General features: G+C 42.2%; 1 protein-coding gene across 25 annotated transcripts in view; it reads right to left on the bottom strand.

Moving 5' to 3' along the window:
* The window catches only part of LOC129625372 (uncharacterized), a 92,441-nt gene that overhangs the window by 27,431 nt on the left and 46,826 nt on the right, over positions 1-18,184 (bottom strand). The window contains exon 4 of one of the 25 annotated variants that reach the window (XR_008701404.1): positions 14,240-14,373. The exons of 23 other annotated variants lie outside the window; for them this stretch is intronic. The gene's annotated coding sequence lies outside the window, so the exon portion shown is untranslated. Of the gene's footprint in view, positions 1-9,781; positions 10,160-14,239; positions 14,374-18,184 lie in introns of those variants that run through there. One more of the 25 variants, XR_008701403.1, reaches the window with a different exon arrangement.

The following is an 18,184-nucleotide window of genomic DNA, read 5'->3' as shown; positions in this document are numbered from 1 at the left end:
CAGCCTAACAGAAGGAGAATCTGTATCGGGCTCTAACATAGAATATGCAGCAGGCCCATTCGCTATATTTTTCTTCACAGAATATGCCATCATCATCATAAAAAGTATTTTCAAAATAATCATTTTTCTAGGAGAATTCCACAGCCCCCCGCACACTAGAACTATAAACAACCAACTTTATTATCAAAATACTATTGTTTACAGTTTTTCCATTGTTCTAGTTTTTTCAGTGTAAAAACAGTTTTACACTGTTTCCAGTGAAGTCAAGCATCCTATCCTTGAATAGGATAGTTCCAAAGAATAGCAAGGAGAGATAAGAACGTCTTTAAGTGAGCAATGCAAAGAAATAGAGGAAAGCAATAGAATGGGAAAGACTAGAGATCCCTCTAAGAAAATTAAGAGATACCAAGGGAACATTTGATGCAAAGATGGGCACAATAAAGGAGAGAAATGTTACGGACCTAACAGAAGCAGAAGATATTAAGAAGAGGTGACAAGAATATACAGAAGAACTGTACAAAAAAGATCTCAATGACCCAGATAACCACAATGGTGTGATCACTCACCTAGAGCCAGACATCCTGGAGTGCGAAGCCAAGAGGGCCTTAGGAAGCATCACTACGAACAAAGCTGGTAGAGGTGATGGAATTCCACCTGAGCTATTTCAAATCCTTAAAGATGATGCTGTTAAAGCATCATATGTCAATATGTCAGCAAATTTGGAAAAATCAGCAGTGGCCAAAGGACTGGAAAAGTTCAGTTTTCATTCCAATCCCAAAGAAGGGCAATGCCAAAGAATGTTCAAACTACCACACAACTGCACTCATTTCACATGCTAGCAAGATCACGCTCAAAATCCTCCAAGCTAGGCTTCAACAGTATGTGAACCAAGAAGTGGACATCCAGATATACAAGATGGACTTAGAAAAGGCACAGGAACCAGAGATCAAATTACGAACATCCACTGGATCATAGAAAAAGCGAAATAATTCCAGAAAAACATCTATTTCTGCTTCACTGACTACACTAAAGCCTTTGACTATGTGGATCACAACAAACTGTGGAAATTTTTCAAGAGATGAAAATACCAGACCACCTTACCTGCCTCCTGAGAAACCTGTATTTAGGTCAAGAAGCAACAGTTAGAACCAGGCATGCAACAATGGACTGGCTCCAAATTGGGAAAGGAGTAAGTCAAGACTGTATATTATCACTCTGCTTATTGAACTTATATGCAGAGTACATCATGCAAAATACCAGGCTGGATGAAGCACAAGCTGGAATCAAGATTGCCGGAAGAAATATCAGTAACCTCAGATAATGCAGATACCACCACCTTTATGGCAGAAAGTGAAGAGGAACTAAAGAACCTCTTGATGAAGGTGAAAGAGAAGAGTGAAAAATCTGGCTTAAAACTCAACATTCAGGACTTCCCTCGTGGTCCAGTGGCTAAGACTCTGTGCTCCCAATGCAGGGGGCCTGGATTCAATCCCTGGACGGGGACTTAGATGCCACATGCCACAACTAAGACCTGGCACAGCCAAATAAATAACTAAATTTTCAAAAAGAATAAAACAACATTCATAAAACTAAGATCATGGCATCCAATCCCATCACTTCATGGCAAATAGATAGGGAAACAATGGAAACAGTGAGAGATTTTATTTTACTGGGCTCCAAAATCACTGCAGACAGTGACTGCAGCCATGAAATTAAAAGACTCTTGCTCCTTGGAAGAAAAGCTATGACAAACCTAGACAGTGTATTAAAGAGCAGAGACATTACTTTGCTGACAAAGGTCTGTCTAGTCAAAGCTAAGGTTTTTCCAGTAGTCATATATGGATGTGAGAGTTGGACCATAAAGAAGGCTGAGCACCAAAGAATTGATGCCTTTGAACTGTGAGGTTGGAAAAGACTCTTGAGAATCCCTTGGACTGCAAGGAGATTAAACCAGTCAATCCTAAAAGAAATCAACACTGAATATTCACTGGAAGGACTTATGCTGAAGTTCCAATACTTTGGCCACCTGATGCAAAGAACTGACTCATTGGAAAAGACCCTGATGCTGGGAAAAACTAAAGAAGAGAAGCGGATGACAGAGGATGAGCTGGTTGGATGGCAATACCAACTCAGTGGACATGAGTTTGAGCATGCTCTGGGAGATGGTGAAGGAAAGGGAAGCCTGGCACGCTGCAGTCCATGGGGCTGCAAAGAGTCGGATGTGACTGACCAACTGAACAACAACAATCCTTGATTCTGGTATGATCAACTTTTCAACAAACTGAAAAAATTTCCTGCCAGGAGCACTAGCCCTGTGCATACGACACATCTCACTACCTATCGTAATATCAGGCATCCCCCCACAATGTAAGAAATACGCCTGACACAAGTTACTTTGATAGAGTAAATAGCAGAGGTTTAAACTATCTTTCTAGAATCACAGGAATTGAACCTACCCTTAAGAATTCAAAATTCTTCCTGCTACTGCATAATACTAGATTCTGTACTAAGGTCAGCTGAATAAGCTAGTCGGCCCATACCCCAAAAATGTTGTTTTATATCCTTCCCATTCTAATAAATCCTATCATCTTTATCATTATTGTAACCATTATATCAGGAACCGTAATTGTAATAACTAATTCACACCGATTGCTTATCTGAATCGGATTTGAAATAAATACAGTTGCCATTATTCCCATCATAATAAAAAAGTTTAATCCATGAGCCATAGAAGCATCCACTAAATATTTTCTGACACAAGCCACCACATTAATATTATTTGTAATAGCTGCTCTTGTTAATCCATTATATTCCGGCCAGTGAACTATAAAAAATCTTTAACCCAATAGCATTAACCATCATGGCAATAGCTCTAATCACAAAACTATGACTCTCTCCATTCCATATCTGAATTCTCATTAATAGCAGACAATTTTATTAACAGGACACAAACTCATGCCAGTATTGCACCGAATTTTACCATCCGTTAAACTTAATATTATTAATATTTACATCCATACTATTAACTGGGGGATAGCTGTGAAAAGAAGAGAAGCAAAAAGCAAAGGAGAAAAGGAAAGATATAAGCATCTGAATGCAGAGAATAGCAAGGAGAGATAAGAAAGACTTCCTCAGTGATCAATGCAAAGAAATGGAGGAAAACAACAGAATGGGAAAGACTAGAGATCTCTTCAAGAAAATCAGAGATATGAAGGGAACATTTCATGCAAAGATGGGCTTGATAAAGGACAGAAATGGTATGGACCTAACAGAAACAGAAGATATTAACAAGAGGTGGCAAGAATACACAGAAGAACTGTACAAAAAAGATCTTCATGACCCAGATAATCACGATGGCGTGATCACTCACTTAGAGCCAGACATCCTGGAATGTGAAGTCAAGTAGGCCTTAGAAAGCATCACTACAAACAAAGCTAGTGGAGGTGATGGAATTCCAGTTGAGCTATTTCAAATCCTGAAAGATGATGCTGTGAAAGTGCTGCACTCAATATGCCAGCAAATTTGGAAAACTCAGCAGTGGCCACAGGACTGGAAAATGTCCGTTTTCATTCCAATCCCAAAGAAAGGCAATGCCAAAGAATGCTCAAACTACCACACAATTGCACTCATCTCACACACTAGTAAAGTAATGCTCAAAATTCTCCAAGCCAGGCTTCAGCAATACGTTAACCGTGAACTTCCAGATGTTCAAGCTGGTTTTAAAAAAGGCAGAGGAACCAGAGATCAAATTTCCAACATCTGCTGGATCATGGAAAAAGCAAGAGAGCTCCAGAAAAACATCTATTTCTGCTTTATTGACTATGCCAAAGCCTTTGACTGTGTGGATCACAATCAACTGTGGAAAATTCTGAAAGAGATGGGAATACCAGACCACCTGACCTGTCTCTTGAGAAACCTATATGCAGGTCAGGAAGCAACAGTTAGAACTGGACATGGAACAACAGACTGGTTCCAAATAGGAAAAGGAGTACGTTGAGGCAGTATATTGTCACCCTGCTTATTTAACTTATATGCAGAGTACATCATGAGAAATGCTGTGCTGGATGAAGCACAAGCTGGAATCAAGATTGCCAGGAGAAATATCAATAACCTCAGATATGCAGATGACACCACCCTCATGGCAGAAAGTGAAGAGGAACTCAAAAGCCTCTTGATGAAAGTGAAAGTGGAGAGTGAAAAAGTTGCCTTAAAGCTCAACATTCAGAAAATTAAGATCATGGCATCTGGTCCCATCACTTCATGGGAAACAGACGTGGAAACAGTGGCTGACTTTATTTTTCTGGGCTCCAAAATCACTGCAGATGGTGACTGCAGCCATGAAATTAAAAGACGCTTACTCCTTGGAAGGAAAGTTATGACCAGCCTAGATAGCATATTGAAAAGCAGAGACATTACTTTGCCAACAAAGGTCCGTCTAGTGAAGGCTATGGTTTTTCCAGTGGTCATGTATGGATGTGAGAGTTGGACCGTGAAGAAGGCTGAGCGCCGAAGAATTGATGCTTTTGAACTGTGTTGTTGGAGAAGACTCTTGAAAGTCACCTGGACTGCAAGGAGACCCAACCAGGCCATCCTAAAGGAGATCAGTCCTGGGTGTTCATTGGAAGGAATGATGCTGAAGCTGAAACTCCAACACTTTGGCTACCTCATGAGAAGAGTTGACTCATTGGAAAAGACCCAGATGCTGGGAGGGATTGGGGGCAGGAGGAGAAGGGGACGACAGAGGATGAGATGGCTGGATGGCATCACCGACTCAATGGACATGAGTTTGGGTGAACTCCGGGAGTTGGTGATGGACAGGGAGGCCTGGCGTGCTGCAATTCATGGGGTCACAAAGAGTCGGACACGACTGAGCGACTGAACTGAACTGAACTGAGGCAGTCTAAAGCAAACCAAACTATGAAAAATCATAGCTTACTCATCAATTGCCCATATAGGATGTATTAGAGCCATTATATTGTATAATCCAACTATAACAATCCTACTAATTTATATTGTAATAACACTTACCATATTTATATTATTCATTTGTAGCTCAGTCACCACACTATCACCATCACATCCATGAAATAAAATGCCCACTATTACAACCTTTATTCTCATCACCCTACTACATATATATATATATCAGATCAGATCAGTCGCTCAGTCATGTCCGACTCTTTGCGACCCCATAAATCACAGCACGCCAGGCCTCCCTGTCCAACACCAACTCCCGGAGTTCACTCAGACTCACATCCATCGAGTCGGTGATGCCATCCAGCCATCTCATCCTCTGTCGTCCCCTTCTCCTCCTGCCCCCAGTCCCTCCCAACATCAGAGTCTTTTCCAATGAGTCAACTCTTCGCGTGAGGTGGCCAAAGTATTGGAGTTTCAGCTTTAGCATCAGTCCTTACAATGAACACCTAGGACTGATCTCCTTTAGGATGGCCTGGTTGGGTCTCCTTGCAGTCCAAGGGACTCTCAAGAGTCTTCTCCAACAACACAGTTCAAAAGCATCAATTCTTCAGCGCTCAGCTTTCTTCACTGTCCAACTCTCACATCCATATATGACCGCTGGAAAAATCATAGCCTTGACTAGACGGGCCTTTGTTGGCAAAAGTAATGTCTCTGCTTTTCAATATGCTATCTAGGCTGGTCATAACTTTCCTTCCAAGGAGTAAGCGTCTTTTAATTTCATGGCTGCAGTCACCATCTGCAGTGATTTTGGAGCCCAGAAAAATAAAGTCTGACACTGTTTCCACTGTTTCCCCATCTATTTCCCATGAAGTGATGGGACCAGATGCCATGATCTTAATTTTCTGAATGTTGAGCTTTAAGGCAACTTTTTCACTCTCCACTTTCACTTTCATCAAGAGGCTTTTGAGTTCCTCTTCACTTTCTGCCATGAGGGTGGTGTCATCTGCATATCTGAGGTTATTGATATTTCTCCTGGCAATCTTGATTCCAGCTTGTGTTTCTTCCAGTCCAGCGTTTCTCATGATGTACTCTGCATATAAGTTAAATAAACAGGGTGACAATATACAGCCTCAACGTACTCCTTTTCCTATTTGGAACCAGTCTGTTGTTCCATGTCCAGTTCTAACTGTTGCTTCCTCACCTGCATACAAATTTCTCAAGAGGCAGGTCGGGTGGTCTGGTATTCTCATCACTTTCAGGATTTCCCACAGTTTATTGTGATCCACTGTGTGCAGGTAAATATACATATTAGATAAATGTGTGTGTGCGTGTGTGTATGTATATATATATCTTTCTCAAACAGAGGCCTGCCTTAAGTCTCTGCCTTAGGAGTTAGTAACAGTCCCTCAACTGACTATAAGACCTGAGACAGTTCATAAAGTCCCTTGACTAAAGAGGGGGTCAGAATTCTGAAGAACATCTTGTGGTAACATTACAGGATGCTATGAATCTTCCTAGTTATCTACAGATGCTCATTAGTGTAAATGTGCCCCAGAGAAGGGGAAATCCTAAAGCCTTTATAGGACTGGATAACAGCGCTGAGTATCAATCAGAGGGGATGCTTGTAGGGGCTGGGGGCTGGGGTTCCACTGCAAATGGTGTTCTGGCCCAAGTCCATGTCACAGTAAATGGCACGGGTCTGTGAACCCATTCTGCAGTTATTTCCCCAGCTCCCCAGGATGTGGTTGGAACAGACATTCTTGGGGCCTGACACTGGACCCCTGAACCTCACAGTTAAGACTGATATGGCAGGGAAGGTCAAGAGGAAACCCTGAAGCTTCTCCTTTTAAGCAATGCAGAAGTATATAAACAGTAAATAAACCTGAATCCATAAGAACAGTATTTTACCAAATAGGGAATATCAATAAGAGAAATTATAAAAAGGAACCGAAGGAAAATGCTGGAAGAGAAAAACACAATAAATGAAATGAAAAATTCACTACAGGGGTTCGACAGGAGATTTCAACAGACAGAATAAATAATAAGTGAACTTCAAATGGGTCAAGTGAGATTATCCAGTCTGAGAAACAGAAATAAAAAGGAATGAAGAAAAATGAACAGTGCCTAAGAGGCCCGCAGGACACCACTGACCTTACCAACATACACACAGTGAGAATCCCAGAAGAGGAGGATGAAAAGAAAAGGGTAGAAATTAAATTAATGGTTGCCAGAGGCTGGGGTGAATGGGAAATGGGTTTCTTTTGGGGTGGTAAAACTGTTTTGGAATTAGATCATGGTGTTGTTTGCACAACATTATGAATATACTAAAGAAAAAAATTACACCTTACAATGGCTAAAATAGTGAAATTTTTGTTATATAAACTATACTTCAATAAAAAGAAATCACCATATATCAGTTCCTCCTGCTTTACACCCCCTCATTCTAAGCCAGACTGGATCCAGTTCACTCAGCACCCAATGTCTCTGCTATATACTACTCCCATGCTTTTTACCTTGGTGTCTCTCTGTCCCCCCATCTCAAAAAAAATCTTATCCAAGTTTCAGAATCTGCTCAAAGTTTGTCATGATTCTCATTTCCCATAGCAATTGTCATAATTCTTCAAAATTTTATAGTGTGGAAGTGGGTAGCTATTGGGAAGCCTTAAGTTATTCAGTCTAACCTCAACTGGAAAGTCTTGTGAAGCATCATTTTGAAAACTTTGGTTAAAAAAAGAAACCCGTAACGTTTACCACCTTAGCCATGTTTAAGAGTATACTGCAATAGTGTTATAAGGACACTGCAAGACAGCTAAGCATCACTAGACCCTGGTTTTTGAAGCCTTCCTGAACACCCTAACTGCAGTCAATCACCCCTCCTCCTGTGACCCCATAGCATTTGGGGCACACTCCCATTCTAGGGTTTGACTACTTTTCTTTCTGTTTAGCTCTTGTTTCTGTTCCCTTCCCTAATTTGTGAGATCCCTGAGGGCAGGGCTTATTGTGACTTCATCTCCGAATTTTTTTTTTCCCTCAGTTCAACATCTGTTTTTTAAAATTTATTTTTAATTGGAGGATAATGGCTTTACAATGTTGTGTTGGTTTCTGGTGTATAACAACGTGAATCAGCCGTAAGTACACATATATCCCCTCCCTCGAGCCTTCCTCCCACCCCTCTAGGTCATCACAGACCCCAGGCTGAGCACCCTGTGCTATACAGCAGGCTCCCACTAGCCAGCTATTTTACACGTGGTGGTGTATGTACGTCAGTGCTCCTCTCTTCATTTATCTCAGCCTCTCCTTCCCCTGCTGGGCCACAAGTCCATCCTCTATGTCTGTGTCTCGATTCCTGCCCTGCAGATGGGTACATCAGTACCATCTTTCTGTATTCCATATATATGCGTTAATATACAATATTTGTTTTTTTCTTTCTGACTTGCTACTGCTAAGTCGCTTCAGTCATGTCCGACTCTGTGTGACCCCATAGACAGCAGCCCCCCAGGCTCCCCAGTCCCTGGGATTCTCCAGGCAAGAACACTGGAGGGGGTTGCCATTTCCTTCTCCAGTGCACGAGAGTGAAAAGTGAAAGGGAAGTCGCTCAGTCATGTCTGACTCTTAGCGACCCCATGGACTGCAGCCTACCAGGCTCCTCCGTCCATGGGATTTTCCAGGCAAGAGGACTAGAGTGGGGTGCCATTGCCTTCTCCACTTTCTGACTTACTTCCCTCTATAACAGGTTCTAGGTTTATCCACCTCATTTCAATGAACTCAAATTCACTCCTTTTTATGGCGGAGTCATATGCCCCACTGTATATATGTATCATACCTTCTTTAGCCGTTCATCTGTTACTGAACATCTAGGCTTCCCTCTCTGATTTCTAAGTGAAACTAACTGAATGCGTGCTGAGGGAAAAATGAAGAGATGAAGACAGAATCATGTACCCAGAATGGTGAGTACTGGAGACATGAAGAGAAAGAAGCAAAGGATGACTGCCTTCATCACCCCAGCATCCTCCTCTTCCTCTACATCCTGGTCTAACTTCTCACTCCAGCCTTGGCCAACCACAGGAACCAAGGGGATCAACTCCATGGGTTCCAGGTCCTGTCAGCTGCTGGCCTCATGGAAACTCTTACCTCCAGGACAGTTTCTTCCATGGCTAACACCCTACAGTAGCTGAACTGCCATTGTCCAAAGCTATCTGCTCTGTGTATGAAGATCCAGTCTCCTCCAAGCTTTCAACTCTCCTGGACTCTAGGAAACATCCTTGCGTATGTTGCTTTCCACCTTATATCTGCTCACCAATCTTATACAACCAACATGCAAGAAAATAACTACTTGGCAAATCATTTCTGGGTTATACAGATACCATTCCTCCAGGGAGGGAATTAAAAAGCCTCTGGCTCCTCTCCTGCCTCTTTAGCGCTGCTTCTATCCCCTTGATGTCTATAGAACTTGCTGTCTTTGGCAGTGGAGACTGAGTACAGTGAAGGAGTAAAGCCCTATGAGTTTGTCTGCTTTCTTCAGCTTTTGCTAAAGGCTCAGAGACGAGGCTGAACCAAGAAACTGAAATGAAACTTTTTGATTATCTGTGTTTTTCCAATTAATCCTGCTCCCCACTAAGGGATCATGAGTTGGCTGCATCACTGTGTCCCTAAGTGATGAATCCCCATTTGCCAGCTGGCCATGCATGAACCGGATGGCCTGGCATTTCATTTCTTCCTATCCAGTAAAATGAGAAAACTCAAACCAGACACTGAAATGTCTTTTTCTTTTATTAAAAACATTTCTCATTGTGTAGCTGGGTACTCTGAGAGTGAACTTCAATATTTCTGAACCTCTGAATGTTGGAAACAGGGAAAAAACTACCATTCAAAGAAGTGCCAGACAATTACATAATCTGTCTCTGATCTATGGTTCTCAACCCTGGCAGCCCATTAGGAACAACTGGAGAGCTGTAAATAAAAAGATGCCTGCCAATCTGCCCCCTTCTTACCTGAATGGGGCAGCAACATCGGCTTTAAAAACAAAACTAATCAAATCAAGCCAAGCAAAACAAAACACCTTCCATATGATAATATGCAGCAAGAATCGATAAGTTCACTGTCTGCTCTGAGGGTAAAATAAGTTATTAGCCTTCAGAGTAAGTACTTTAAGAGTAATTGGGCTTCCCTGGTGGCTCAGTGGGAAGGAATTCGCCCGCCAGTGCAGGAGACATGGGTTCAATCCTTGGGTCATGAAGGTCCCCTGGAGAAGGAAATAATAACCCACTCCAGAATTCTTGCCTGAGAAATCCCATGGACGGTGGAGCCTGGCAGGTTACAGTCCATGGGTCACAAAAGACTCAGGTACAACTTAGCGACTAAACTCTAGGAGTAACTATCTTAGGGAGCCCCCTGGGTAAGAAGATATTGAGGTACTTGGAGCACCTCTGAATATCGGTAAATTAATCCAAATACAAATATTAATAGTTGAGACTGATATGTCAGCTACCTACTGCTGGATAACAAAGTACCACATACCTAGTAATAATTGTGTAATTACTAATGACTTAGTAAACTATGAGCTAATACATGTGCATTGTTTTATTGCCTCAAAGTAAGACATGTTTATTGTCTTGCAGTTTCCATGGGACAGGAGTCTGGGCATGGCTTAGCTGGCTTCTCTGCTTCAGGGACTGTCAAGAGGCTGCAATTGAGGAACTGGCCAGGGCCGGGGTCTTATCTGAAGGCTTGACCTTATTTCCAAGCTCATGTGGGTACGGTAAGATCAGTCTCTTGCAGGCTGATGAACTGAGGCCCTTAGTTCCTAGCTGGCTGTTGACTGCCCTCATTCTGTATCAAGTGGCCTGCTCCAGCTGTTTACTTCATCAAAGCGTACAAGCCAAGAGGGCAATAGAGGAAGCCCCCAAGTAAGATGTAAGCTAGTCTTCTCTAACCTAATCAAGAAAGTGCAATCCTATCCCTTTACAATATTTCACTGCTGAGAAGTCACAGGCCCTGCACACAACCAAAGGGAGAGCAACGCACAGGACATAAAGACCAGGATCTGCGCATCAGCCAGAGTGATGCCTCGGGCTTTGTTTGGCTTGCTCAGGATTGCATTGGCTACATGGGGACTTCTGTGGTTCCTTAACAAGCTTTAGGATTTTTTAAAATTTTTATGAGAGTACCATTGGAATTTTGATAGGAACTGCATCGAACCTGTATGTGGCTTTGGATAGTATGGACATATTAACAATATTAATTCTTCCAACCCATACACATGGGGTATCTTTCCATTTATTTGTGCCTTCTTTAATTTTTTCATCAATGTCTCATTGTACTAATCTTTCACCTCCTCGGTTAAATATACTCCTAAGAAGTCTGTTGTACTTGATGCTATTGTAAAGTGCTAGTTTTTTGTTTCTTTTTTGGATAGTTTGTTGTTACTATATGGAAATACAACTGGATTTCATGTGTTGATTTATATCCTGCAACTTTACTGAATTCATGTATTAGTTCTAACAGGTTTTTAGTGAAGCCTTTGTGTTTTCTATATTTAAGATCAAGTCATCTGGAAACAGATAATTTTACTTCATCTTTTTCTATTTGGATACCTTTTTTCTACTTAACCGCCATGACTATGATTTCCAATGTAATGTTAGTTAGAGGTGGTGAGAATGGGCATACTTTTCTCTGATCTTAGAAGAAAATCTTTCAGCTTCCACTGTTGAGTATAATATTAGCTGTGGGCTTGTCACATATGGTCTTTATTATGTCCTACTGACATGTTTTTAATCACTGTCTCCACCATTTTCACAGCTGAGTATTTTTATGAAGGACAACTGGTAACCTTGAAAGTAGCTGAAAGTCACAGAAGCACTGATAAATCTTTTATTGTCTCCTTGATGTAGTTCAACATCCAACAAAAAAAGTCTATGTAAGAGTCAATTAAAAGCACACACAAATCCAGGGTGAAAGGGAACTAAAGATTCTGGAGGCCAACTCCATAATCAAGACCTTTCTTCAGCCCTCCCTTACTTGGGGCTATAATAGCAGAATACCATAGTTTTGTCAAGAGAACATGCTGGTCATAGCAAACACCTTTTTCCAACAACCGAACAGACAACACTACACATGGACATCACCAGATGGTCAATAGTGAAATCAGACTGATTATGTTCTTTGCAGTCAAAGATGGAGAAGCTCTATCTAGTCAGCAAAAATAAGACCTGGAGCTGACTGGGGCTCAGATCATGAGCTCCTTATTGCAAAACCGGCTCAAATTGAAGAAAGTAGGAAAAAACCCACTAGGTCATCTAGGTCATTCAGGTATGACCTAAATCAAATCTCTTATGGTTATACAGTGGAGGTGACGAATAGATTCAAATGATTAGATCTGTAGACAGAGTGCCTGAAGAACTATGGATGGAGGTTCATAACATTGTACAGGAGGCAGTGACCAAAACCATTCTAGAGAAAAATAAATGCAAGAAGGCAAAGGGGTTGTCTGAGGAGCTATTTACAAATAGCTGAGGAAAGGAGAGAAGTGAAAGAAAAGGAAGGAAGGAAAGATATACCAAACTGAATGCAGAGCTCCAGAGAATAGCAAGGACAGATAACAAAGCCTTCTTAAACGAACAAGGCAAAGAAAAACAACAGAATGGAAAGACTAGAGATCTCTTTAAGAAAACTGGAGCTATCAAGGGAACATTTCAATCACGGATGGGCATGATAAAGGACAGAAATAGTAAGGACCTAACAGAAACAGAAGAGATTAAGGTAATAAGAATACACAGAAGTACTATACAAAAAAGGTCTTACCATGATTGTGTGGTCACTCACCTAGAGTCACACAATCTGGAGTGTGAAGTCAAGTGGGCCTTAGCAAGCATTATTACAATTAAAGCTAGTGAAGGTGATGGAATTCCAGTTGAGCTACTTCAAATCCTAAAAAATGATGCTATTAAAGTGCTGCACTCAATATGCCAGCAAATTTGGAAAACTTAGCAGTGGCCACAGGACTAGAAAAGGTCAGTTTTCATTTCAATCCCAAAGAAGGGTAATGCCAAAGAATGTTCAAACTACTGTATAATTGCACTCATTTCACATACTATCAAGGTTATACTCAAATTCCTTCAAGCTAGGCTTCAGCAGTATGTGAACCAAGAAGTTCCAGATTGTACAAGCTGGGTTTCAAAGAGGCAGAGGAACCAGAGATCCAATTGTCAACATTCGTTGGATCATGCAGAAAGCAAAGGAGTTCCAGGAAAAACATCTACTTCTGCTTCACCGACTACACTGCAGGCCTTTGACTGTGTGAATCATAACAAACTGGAAAATTCTTAAAGAGATGGGAATACCAGACCACCTTTCCTATCTCCTGAGAAAACTGTATTGAGTTCAAGCAGCAACAGTTAGAACCAGGCATGAAACAATGGACTGGTTCCAAATTGGGAAAGGAGTACATCAAGGCTGTATACTGTCACCCTACGTATTTCACTTATATGCAGAGTATATCATGAGAAATGCTGGGCTGGATGAAGCACAAGCTGGAATCAAGATTGCTGGGAGAAATATCAATAACCTCAGATACGCAGATGATACCACTCTAAAGGCAGAAAGTGAAGAGGAACTAAACAGCCTCTTTAGAGTGAAACAGGACAGTGAAAAAGCTGGTTTGAAATGCAACATTAAAAAAACTAAGATCATGGCATCTGCTCCCATCACTTCATGGCAAATAGGAGGGGAAAAAGTGGAAACAGGGACAGATTTTATTTTCTTAGGCTCCAAAATCACCACAGGCAATGACTGCAGCCATGAAATTAAAAGATGCTTGCTCCTTGGAAGGAAAGCAATGACAAACCTAAGCAGTGTATTAAAAAGCAGAGACATCACTTTGACGACAAAGGTCCACAGAGTCGAGCCCTATAGTTTTTCCATTAGTCATGTATGGATGTGAGAGTTGGACCATAAAGAAGGCTGAGCACTGAAGAATTGATGCTTTTGAATTGCGGTGTTAGAGAAGACTCTTGAGAGTCTCTTGAACTTCAAGGGGATCAGACCAGTCAATCCTACAGGAAATCAACCCTGAATATTCATTGGAAAGACTGATGCTAAAGCTCCAATACTTTGGCCACCTGATGGGAAGGGTCAATTCATTGGAAAAGACCCTGATGCTGGGAAAGATGGAAGGCAAAAGGACAAGGGGGCAGCAGAGGATGAGATGGTTGGATGGCATCACCAACTCAATGGACATGGATTGAGCAAACTCTGGGACAGAGATGAGGACAGAGGAGCGGGGCATACTGCAGTCCATGGGGTCACAGAGTCAGACGTGACTTACCAACTGAACAAGGAGGCTTCAACAACAAACTTCCTTTTCACAGTTCTAGAAGCTCAGAAGTTCAAGATCAAAGCTCTGACAGATCTTGTGTCTGGTGGGGGCCCTTTTCCTGGATTAGATTGTCTTCTCACATCCTCAAATGACAGCAAGCAGAGAGGAAGAAAGATCTCTGTGTAGTTTCTTGTAAGGTTACTAATTCCCTCATGAGGCCTCCAACCCCATGACCTAATCACCTCCCCAAGACATCATCTTCAAATATCTTCACACTGGGGATCAGAGCATCGATGAATGAATTTGTGTGTGTGTGTGTGGCGGGGGAACACACATTCAGTCTATAGCCTTCTCCACTGCTCTTCAGGATCCACAGGCAAACTTCCAGTGATGGAGAGAATGCTTCCCCAACAGAAGGCCATCATTGTGAGAGGCAAACCCACGGTGCTGAGATTTATTATTGTTCTTTTGTAAGTAATGTGAAGATGATTCAGCTTCTATGTACTAATGTCCCCATTAGTAAATTTAAAAATCAACCTACCTAGTCTTTTTATATCTATATTTGCTTTCCAACATAGCCCTGGAAAACACATCAAGAAGATGGGTTCTGTACACTTGCTCAAGTCCATGGATCTCCTCCAAGGAGCAGTTCTGCCTACACCCACCCTGTTGTCTGCAAGCGGCACTGAAAGCTGGCTTTCTTCCTTAAATGTGACTCTGCGATAGATCCCCAAGGCAGTTTTTTACTTGGAGTTAATAACTCAGACCCAAGTCTTTATTTTGGAAGATGGAGATCATTGTAAATCTCCGAGTTACCCAATCCAAGGCCAAGTGAAAGCTTTCTAAACGTTGAATTCAGGGAGGGGCCAGCCCGGGGCTTTCACGGCTCCCCTCCAGGTAACCCCTGTCAGTGTCCTGGAGGTATAAGCCTTCACACCCACCCAGTCTGCCTGCTTGCCAAGATCTGTACACCACGGGAACTGCTGACAAGAAAACAACACAGCAGTTTGAGAGACAGAATTTTTTTAAATCCTCATAAATTTTTCTTGTGCTGATCATGAGCCTTGGTGATGATGAGAAGAATATTTGTTCTGCCACCATGACAGAACACTCACCCACCTGCCATAATGCTCACCCATCCATCACCCACCCCAGCAGGCAGGATGGAGCTGGGCCTGCAGCGTCCGCACCCCAATCTGCCTGCAGTGATGGATGGCCCACCAGTGACTGCAGCAGGGTCACTGGTGGGGGTGGGAGGCCTCAGGGTGGGGGAGCTACAACTGGCTTTTAGCTAAAAAAGAAAGGGATTCTCCCACAGCTCTAACCCCCATCACATAGAACCTATTTCTACTTTGAAAATCATGTCGGTCATGGTTATACATGCTTTTGATTAATACTTTTGGCCATTTTTAATTTTTACTTTTGCACTGGGAATTTCAAGGATGGAATTATTTTCTCTCTCTCTCTTTTTTTTTTGTGGGTAGTAGTGGGGAGAAGAGGGAAAATTATAACCCACAAAGCAAAACAAAGAAAATATAACCACACAGCATTTCACAGATAACTATTCTTACACCTCCAAGGAAAAGGTTCTACTCTTATTTTTACCAGTTTGGTGTCAGACACCAGTGCCAACCAGACAAAAGCTTGTACACATCAACTGCTTCCCATTTTCTGGCTCTCAAACAATCAAATGTCAGCAAGGTTTGGGCCAGGAGGGTCACCAGCTCCTCTTTCCTGGAAACTCAGGCTGCAAAGTCCTAAGCCCTCCCTTTCCTGATTTCCCTTTCAAAATACTGTGACTGATATATGCAGATGTTTCTAGCACTTTATCACACTATTTAGTGAGAAAGAAATAATTTCTCATCAGACTAAAAAGAGGCATAAACAATATTTCAAAACAGTACTAAATTCTAACATTTCCCTGCATGGATCATGATTTCTCTCACCCTATGAACTCTGACCTCCTCCAGAAAAATGGAAATTTGGACAGGTTTTCCTTTTGCCTTCATGCCTCTCTAATGGCTAATTCACATGCATAAATTAATACTTTGTTGTTCAGTTGCTAAGTCATGTCTGACTCTTTGCAACCCCATGAAGTGCAGCACTCTAGTCTTCCCTGTCCTTCACTATCCCCCGGAGTTTGTTCAAACTCATGTCCTTTGAGTGGGTGATGCCATTAATCATCTCATCTCCCCCTGCAGTCCAAGGGACTTTCAAGAGTCTTCTCCAGCACCACAGTTTGAAAGCATCAATTCTCTTAAGAATACCCTTTAGGAACCCTCCTAGGCTATTGGTGGGAATGTAAATTGGTACAGCCACTATAGAAAACAGTATGGAGTTTCCTTAAAAAGCTAAAAATAGAGTTGCCATATGAAGTAGCAATCCTACTCCAGGGCATCCATCTGGAGAAAATGATAATTTGAAAATATACATGCACCCTTGTGTTCATAGCAGCACTGTTCACAATAGTCAAGAAATGGAAACAACCTAAATGTCCATCAAGAGACGAATGGATAAAGATGTGGTACATATATACAATGGAATACTACTCAGCCATAAGAAGTATGAAATAATGCCACGTGCAGCAACGTGGATGAACCTAGAGATTATCATAGTAAAGATAAGTCAGACAGAGAAAGACAAATACCTATGATATCACTTATATGTGGAATATAAAATATGATACAAACGAACTTATTTACAAAAGAGAAATAGACTCATATACATAGAGAACAAACATGATTACCAAAGGGGAAAGGGGGTGTTCAGTTCGGTCGCTCAGTCATGTCCAACTCTTTGCAACCCCATGAACTCCAGCATGCCAGGCCTCCCTGTCCATCACCAACTCCCGGAGTCCACCCAAACCCATGTCCATTGATTGGGTGATGCCATCCAACCATCTCATCCTCTGTCATCCCCTTCTCCTCCTGCCCTCAATCTTTCCCAATATCAGGGTCTTTTCAAGTGAGTCAGCTCTTCACATCAGGTGGCCAAAATATTGGAGTTTCTTTCAGCTTCAACATCAGTCCTACCAATGAACACCCAGGACTGATCTCCTTTAGGATGGACTGGTTGGATCTCCTTGCAGTCCAAGGGACTCTCAAGAGTCTTCTCCAACACCACAGTTCAAAGGCATCAATTCTTCAGCACTCAGCTTTCTTTATAGTCCAACTCTCACATCCATACATGACTACTGGAAAAAACCAGAGCCTTAACTAGAAGGACCTTTGTTGACAAAGTAATGTCTCTGCCTTTTAATATGCTGTCTAGGTTGGTTATAACTTTCCTTCCAAGGAGTAAGCACTGAGAGGAGCTACCCCATGTCCAAGGTAAGGAGCAGCAGCTGCGCTTTGCTGGAGCAGCCATGAAGAGATACCCCACGTCCCGCATACAAGAAGCTGAAGTAAGACAGTAGGCACTGAGAGAGGGCATCAGAGGGCAGACAGACAGAAACCACAATCACGGACGACAGGCCAATCTGATCCCACGGACCACAGCCTTGTCTAACTCAATGAAAGGGGGTGCTAAGCTGCTAAGTCACTTTAGTCGTGTCCGACTCTGTGCCACCCCACAGATGGCAGCCCACCAGGCTCCCCCGTCCCTGGGATTCTCCAGGCAAGAACACTGGAGTGGGTTGCCATTTCCTTCTCCAATGCATGAAAGTGAAAAGTGAAAGTGAAGTCGCTCAGTCGTGTCCAACCCTCAGCGACCCCATGGACTGCAGCCTTCCAAGCTCCTCCGTGCATGGGATTTTCCAGGCAAGAGTATTGGAGTGGGGTGCCATTGCCTTCTCCAGAAAGGGGGTGAGGGAGGGATAAATAAGAATTTGGAATTAGTAGATTCAAACTACTATATGTGAAATAGATAAACACCAAAGTCCTACTGTATAGCACAGGGAACTCTATTCAATACCTTAAAATAAATCACAATGGAAAAGAATATGAAAACAAATAT

This window comes from Bubalus kerabau, chromosome 13 (assembly GCF_029407905.1).
Source record: "Bubalus kerabau isolate K-KA32 ecotype Philippines breed swamp buffalo chromosome 13, PCC_UOA_SB_1v2, whole genome shotgun sequence".
Taxonomy (NCBI): domain Eukaryota; kingdom Metazoa; phylum Chordata; class Mammalia; order Artiodactyla; family Bovidae; genus Bubalus; species Bubalus kerabau.
This window is presented reverse-complemented; position numbering and strand designations above follow the sequence as displayed.